Here is a 7,537-nt window from a genome sequence, read left to right as displayed (position 1 = left end):
CAGTGATGCTAAACACACTTTCGTTCAGCACACTGGTCGGTGGACAGGACAGGTATTGCCGGGCAACCATGGCCAGATCCTACCAGATCTGGCTGCGGCTTGCCCAGTACGCCAAGGGGTCGCAGTCCAGTGGCTCCACATCCTCAGCAAGATAGGTAGCCACTGAATCCTCAGCACTACCTGCCTGAGGCTGGGGTCTGGTGCGTTTGGACCTCAGCATTGAAGCCATGCCCATTACCCACATTGGCAGTGGCTGGCATGGAGGAGACTGGCTGGTGCTGGTGCTGATGTCAATGCTGGTGCTGGGAGTGCTGGCACAGGAAAGTGGATCCCCCTCTTCCACATCCCCTCACCTCTGCACTTCAGCCTCCCTGACTTTGTTGACCAGCACCTGTATCCAGTGATCAAGGGCTTTGGTGCTGCCAGTGCACATGCTCCTCTTCACCCTCGGGTCACACATGTGGCATGCCTGCCATCATGTGGACCATACTGGATGGCAAGGGATCCAGCCATCTCCTGATGCCCTCCTTCAGCCGCCTCACCAGTGCCTACACATCTGGTGACAGTGGCCTGCCCCAGCCAGGAACATTGATCCCCTGGAACTTCTCCATTTGGTTCTCAAGTTCCCTCACTAGGGGGATCACCTGGCTGAGAAGGGCATCACCTGCGCTAAGAGTCTCGGTGGCCTCAAGGAAGGGCTTTAGGACTACCAACATCTGGGAGATGGTACCCCACTCAGCTCTGTTCAGGGGGCTGCTGATCCCAATCTCCCCAAGCAAGGCCATCTCATGGATGGGCTTGGGTTGCTCCCACAGCCTTTCAAGCCTCCGGGATGCGGAGTTCCACTGAGTCTCCACATCTTGCATGATTTTGTGCTGTGGGATGCGCAGCTCTGCCTGTTTCTCCCACAGCACCTTGTCCCCCTTGATGCTGCAGTGGAAGTAGTCTGCCACCTTCCTGGATTTCGAAATCACTTGGCTTGTAGCAGTTATGGTGGCGGTGCCATCACCAGCAGACCTGTCTCTCTCCAAGGCATCCCTCACTATGAGGTGCAGCCTGTGTGCCACACAGTGGATGCCAACAAATTTGCCATCACGGACAGCCTTCACCATACTTGCCCCATTGTTAGTGACCATGAACCTACGGGTGAGCTTGGCCTGCTCAATGAGCCACCCCTGCACCATGCGGTTCGTGGCCCCCATGATCTCCCTTGCTGTGTGCAACTCATCCAGCACCTTAGCTTGCAGTAGAGCCCACCAATGGCCTGACTGATCGCACCAGTGCCCTGTGAAGGAGAGGTAGGAACGATCACCACCCCAGCTGCTCCATGTCAGAGGTGAAGTGCAAGGCTACCTGTGGCCCTGCCTTCCACAGTTCCTCCCTCATGTACTCCCTGCATGCCTCATACAGGGAGGTATGTGCAGGCACTTTGTAAGATGGGGTCAGAAGTGCTATGAGCCGCTTGAACCCTGGCCGCTCAGCTAGGGAGAAGGGATGGCTATCCAGAGCAAGCATCTCCCCAATGGTCTGGGTGATCTTGCTCGCCTTTGCAACTCACCCCCCTCTGTCTGCAGCTTTCCCCCAGTGGCCCAAGGCAGCCTGCCTCTGCTTTGGGGGAAGGGGGCTTTGGAGTGAGTGGGGGACTTCCCTTTTGGCATGCTCACCCCAGCTGCTGTGCCTTTGGCAGTGCTGGCACATGGCAAACATGGGATCATCTGCTAGCTCAAAATGCTCCCACACTATGCTACTTGCCTGCTTCTGGGTTTAGGATGAGGATCCTGCCTTCTCCCACTCCTCAGCAGGCTGAGGCACAACAGCAGGAAGAGCTGCCTCAGCTGAGGCACTTGCCTCCACAACCTCAATCTCCTCTGAGGTGCTGCTTTCTGGAGCAGACCTGGGTCTAGGGGAAATTTTAGGGGTGTGGAGCACAAACTCTGATTCCCCCTCAGTCCCCAGAATTGCTTGAGCCAGTGCACTCAGCACCCCTGGTTCCAGCTCCAGCTCCTTCTCTGGCAGTGGGAGGCTCACGCTGAGAGATGACATTGGGGTAGAGGAGACAGTGATTCCACTGCTGGTGCCTATTTCTGGACTGAGGAGAGGTGCTGCAGGTGCAGGTATGTCAGGTGCAGACACTGCTCCCACCTCCTTGCTTCCTCTGGCAGCAGAAATGTCATGGCTGCTTGGGAAGAGAATGCATCTATGTTTGGGGGTGGGAATGGAACTTGCAGCTGTAGCTTTCCCCCTACTCCCTCTCCCTTCCCTGCAAGAAGACCTAGCACCTGCCTTTCCAGCACGCTTCATTTTAATTTTTCCTGTGCTGCAAAAGGTGTGTGTGTCACTCCTTTTGTGTTATGTGTGTTATTCCCTCTGTGTTGCGTGTGTGCACTGGACTCTTCTTTGACTGTTTGATTCAGTAATAATAAGTATTGAGAACTATGTAAAAAATGCATGCTGTCTGTCTGTCTTCTTCTCCGCTGTGATGTATTTATTTAGTATGAATTATGAATGTCAAGTGTGACTATGTTGTCTGTTTTATTCCCTGTGTTATTTCCTCTGTGTTGAATGCATGCACTGGACTCTTCTTTGATTATTAATAACTATATATTAATATATATATTCTTCTGTGATGTTCTATTAATGTGAATGTGTGACTACGACTGTACCTCTTGTTATTCTTCTGTGATGTAATGTGTACCTAAAATGATCTATCTCCTTGTTCTAAGACCCTGAGTTCTGTGTTAGTCTCAATCTGAATCTGACTTCTGTGTTGTCTTCAGTCTCTATCTAAACTAACTATAATAATATTAATAACTAATAACTACTATATATAATTTGACTCTTCTCCTATGAATATCTGATTTTTCTTTTTGTATGCGTGTATATTATAAGTGTGTGTGTGTGTGTGTGTCTGTGTGTGTGTTTGTGTGTGTGTGTGTGTGTGTGTGTGTGTTCATGCAATCTGTGTGCCTCCCTGCACAGTGATGGATCACATGGGCAGGGAAAACACAGAGCTTTCTTTTGCAAAGTTTGCCACAAAAAAAAAGAGAGCAAATATAACTTGAAAGAAATTAATTGAATAGTATTAAGAGATGCTAAGCTAAACTAAGCTAAATCCTACCCAGTCCTTTCTAACAACAAAAAGTAGCCGGCAATTAGCTACTCCTGACTATAAAGCAAGCCAGGTAGCGCACAGTACCTTTTCATGCTGTTCCTCAGACAGAACCAGTTTACAAAAGGCACAGCTACCCTGCACACAAAGGTTTTATGCTGTTTCTATGTCCCTCCCCCCAGACACTGTAATGGGAAAGGCAGTCAGAGAGAAATCTTGCTCACTGGCCACCTAGACATGTCAGTCTTTTCCCCGCGCCCCTGTCCCCCCTCCCTCCCGCTCCTCCTCCCTCTTCTAAGTTTCTGTTTCCCCATACAGACAGCCCTCTGAATCTCCAAATTGCCAAATCTTTTCTGAATCTTTTCTGAATTGATTCAGAAGTTCTGAATTGATTCAGAAAGCCTAAAACAGCCAGTGATTCAATTCGGACATGCTGATTTGGCATCCGAATGAGCCGAATCTTTTCCAAATCTGAATCACGGTCCAAAGCTTCACACAGCCCTACTACACAGTTCCCCTTTCCCCCAGGACCTGACCTAGCAAGGTTCTACCACATATGGAAAATGGAGTCCTATTCATAGGGTAGAATGAAAATTAATATGGTTTCAAGATCGTCCAAGGTACATTTTAAATACCATCATTACATTTTTTATTTATGTGTTTCAGACTGAGCAGAGACAAGGAAAAATCATAATGGCATTGCAGCAATAGAATTTTTGTTTTACGAGAAGATGCATGAGCAAAAGTTTACATTCATCAACCCTATCACTGCAATGCATTCTTTGGTTAAAAACTGCAAGTGTTTTATAGCATGGGCGACTGGTGCCCCCTTAGTCGGGGGGGCAAAGGCCCCCCCCCAGCAACCAGTCCCCACCAATCATGCCAACTGCAGGGGGTATCCCCTGTGGCCAATTTCACCAACTGGGGGGAGAGGTCCCCCTGCAGCAAAACTCACCAACTGGGAGAGGGGGGGTCCCCCCATGGCAAAACTTACCAACCAGTGAGCGGCCGCACCACTCCCAAAAGTGGCCATGGTGCTCCTGGAAGTGGCCGCAGGGCTTCTGGAAGCAGCCTCGACCTACATCCAGCACTTGCACTCCCTGGCCAGCACTCACAGGGGGGGCACCAGCACTCCCACCTGCCCCCCCCGCCTGTCACCTGAGCAGGGAGCACGGCCTGACGGGGTGCACGTGCACCCCTGTGCACCCCTTACGTGTTGCCGCTGTTTTGTAGGAGTCCAAAATACCAGTATTTTTGGGGTGACTATTTCTTTTGTCCTATCTTTTTTCATATTCCAGAAATGGCAACCATGTCTGCACACTACAATCCCCTTGTCTCAGCTTTCACAGGAGGTTTTTCCTGTTTCATGATATGTCATTTGGTATTGTTGAATTAAAAACTGTGCCATACTGCATAGTGAGGCTTGTTGTGTATAGTGCAGATAACTAACAGAAACACACAGCAGCCACTGTCTTCTGAGGAACAATGAATATCTTGGCTTTCAAGGGCTTTGTAGAAGCACCCATCATTAAAGTATCTCCAGATACTGTATCTACTGAAACAACAGTGTAAACACTGTACCAGAGCAAGACTGCACCCAATGTGACATTCATTATTTTAGGCCCCCTCTATACATTACAAGTATTGCACAATTAACTGTTTAATTGTATAATTATCTTGAGCCCAACTACACATGCAAAATAGCTATCACATCATCAAAGCTCCAACCAGCTATAAAATTAGACCTCAAAAACATGTACTAACTTTATAGCTGGTTGCTATCCAGTTCTAATATGCACATATTTCATCCCCAGCTGCTGGGAGCCCTGTCAACTGAGGGGGCTCAGCCCCAGCACCTGCCAGCTCTGGGTTCTGCAGCTGTGGATGCTGGGTACTGGGACCCAGCAGCAGGAGTATAACTGCCCCAGGAGTGCATGAAACCCCTGGTCCTGGGGAATCACAACTGTTGTGATCTCCCAGGCTGAAGGGTTTCACGTTAGGGTGGATATGTGTCCTGCTTGGATGGGACGCTCCAGGAGTCTGTAGCCCAGTCCCAGCAGGTTGGTCAAAAGTCCTGGGCTGGAATCTGATGAGGAGGTGGACCGGCATGATGCACCCGGCAGGTGGCCAAGCAGGCATCACTGCTTCTAGGTGGGATTAATGCAAATGGACCCACATGTGGAATGTCCTTGCTCCTGTACAGGAGCAGTTGTGCCTGCCCAGCTGCAAGGCTGGCATACCATGCTGCTCCACCTCCCCACCAGGCTCTGTCTCAGGATTTTTGACCAACCAGCCAGGACTGGGCTATGGAATCATGGAGTGTCCCAGCCAAACCAGGATGCATGTCCACTCTATTTCATGCACCCTCCAGCCTAGGAGATCATAGTAGCCATGATTCCCCAGACCCAGAGGTTTCACACCCCCCTGAGGCTAGGAGATCATGGCTGCCATGGTTCCCCAGCCATGGGGGTTGATGGGGAGGCCCCACAGCTGGAAACCCCTGAACTGAGGGGGCTCCCAGCCAAGGGAATCTGCATCTTGCCAGTGCTAGGGGAGCCCAAGATTGGGATCCCCCTGTATCAGCAATAAGATCCAAAGGGGTCTAATGCACGATCCCACAGTAACACCTCCTGCCATGCATGTGTGGCATGGCAGGAGGCACAATTCTGTGAATTGTGCATTAGATCCCATCGTGCCTTTACCTGCATGTGTAGAGGGGTTAGTATCACAAATAATCAAAGTAGCAAGACAGTAGCAGCACACTGTCACCTGCTATCGTATCTCAGCAGGTCACCAGGCCCAAGCCCCACTGAAATAATTTTCAATAATGTAAACTACCACTTGTATAAATGTTATGTTGAATTATTCAGCAAGATGTTGCCTGGTATTCCCAAAACACCTGAGTTGCATTCATAAACTGTCTAATCTTCTCTCAAGAATTAATAAATATTTCCAATATTTTAACCCAATGCTCTGCTCATGTGACTCACTGGGTAATGGGGAAAATGATTTGTTAGTCTCACCATTCCACAAGCCCACTGCAATGTATTCTGGAAATAACTGAGGAATTCACACCAATATGTTCCCTAATATGTACCTCTCCACAGGCCCCGTTGTTCATTTGTCGCAGAAAACACCTGATGTGACACAGCTCATTAGATTCATGACTAACCTGTCCTACACTTCCATTCACCAGGGATTCACAAATCCTAGAGTTTCTTTTATTGGGAAAGGAGGCATCTTTACAGATTTGTTTATCAGTTGAATGAGATTTTAAGTGAATTGTGGGCATACTTATTCTGGGGGAATCCTTTTCAATTGGATTTGGCAAAAGGGTTGCTACATTTCTCCACACACATATAGATAAGAGTGTGATTTTTTTACTGATCTGGTTATACCAGTATAACATCTAGTCTAGGAACAGATCTTGTTTTGATCATGGACAAGTTGTGCTTGTGTTTGCCCTGGAATAGAAATATCCAGGATTGAGATATAAGCACATTACCCTTCAGGGTTCAGTGAGCAGCCAAATGCATTGGTGCTTTTCTGCTGCTGATTCAGTGATGCAATCCTGGATAACTGTTCAGATGCATTTTGCAATGTCCCAAGATAAACCATTAGTACTTCTTATTCTGTGCACAGGAGGTCTGAACAATTGTACTTTGTCCCAGGATGAAATGGTTTATCCCAGAACAATTGCAACATTTGTTTGTAGTCTTAATATGTCACATTTATTCTAATATGAAGATGCTGTGTACCATATTAGGATGTTCTCCCTCCTGTACAGGAATAAATTATACTGGTATAAGCACATTTACACCCATAAGACTGCACCAACACTTCAGGGAGTTGTACTAATTCAATTACATTTTAACTGCATGTCTGGTCTAGTTAAAATTGTACATCCCTACACAATTGCCAAGCAACTTTTTATTTTCTATTGTGAAAGCATTTCAAACATTCCAGGTGGCCACTTTTTTGCTGTCAAGAATACACCTCACCCAGAATGGATGGGCGCTGCTGAGTGCAGTGAAAATAGTGATTTAACACCTATCCAACAAGCACTAATACACACACAAAATAATCATGAAGGAAGTGTGGTATTTCTTGAATGCTACGTCTCTCAAAGTGGCAGCAGAGAAGAATTTCAGTGGAAGGAATCAATACAAAGCCTGATAAAAAAAGACTCAAACAAGACCCTCAACTACATGAATTCTGATCCTAAAGAGATGGATTCCACCCAAAATCTATCTACTCTTCTATGCAGGTAGAGCATTTAAATATACATCATAGAACACTAACAGTATAATATGTTTCATAGGTTTATGTCTTCAATAAGGCTGACAAAAATCTCAGTAACTTTTGTTGTTTTCATGCAACTTTTATAGCATGATTTGAGGTTTATGGGGGTTATACCAAGCTGGTGGA

Source organism: Gavialis gangeticus, unplaced genomic scaffold (genome assembly GCF_001723915.1).
Source record: "Gavialis gangeticus isolate Ggan-Ray unplaced genomic scaffold, GavGan_comp1, whole genome shotgun sequence".
Classification (NCBI taxonomy): domain Eukaryota; kingdom Metazoa; phylum Chordata; order Crocodylia; family Gavialidae; genus Gavialis; species Gavialis gangeticus.
Note: the sequence above shows the minus strand (reverse complement) of the source record.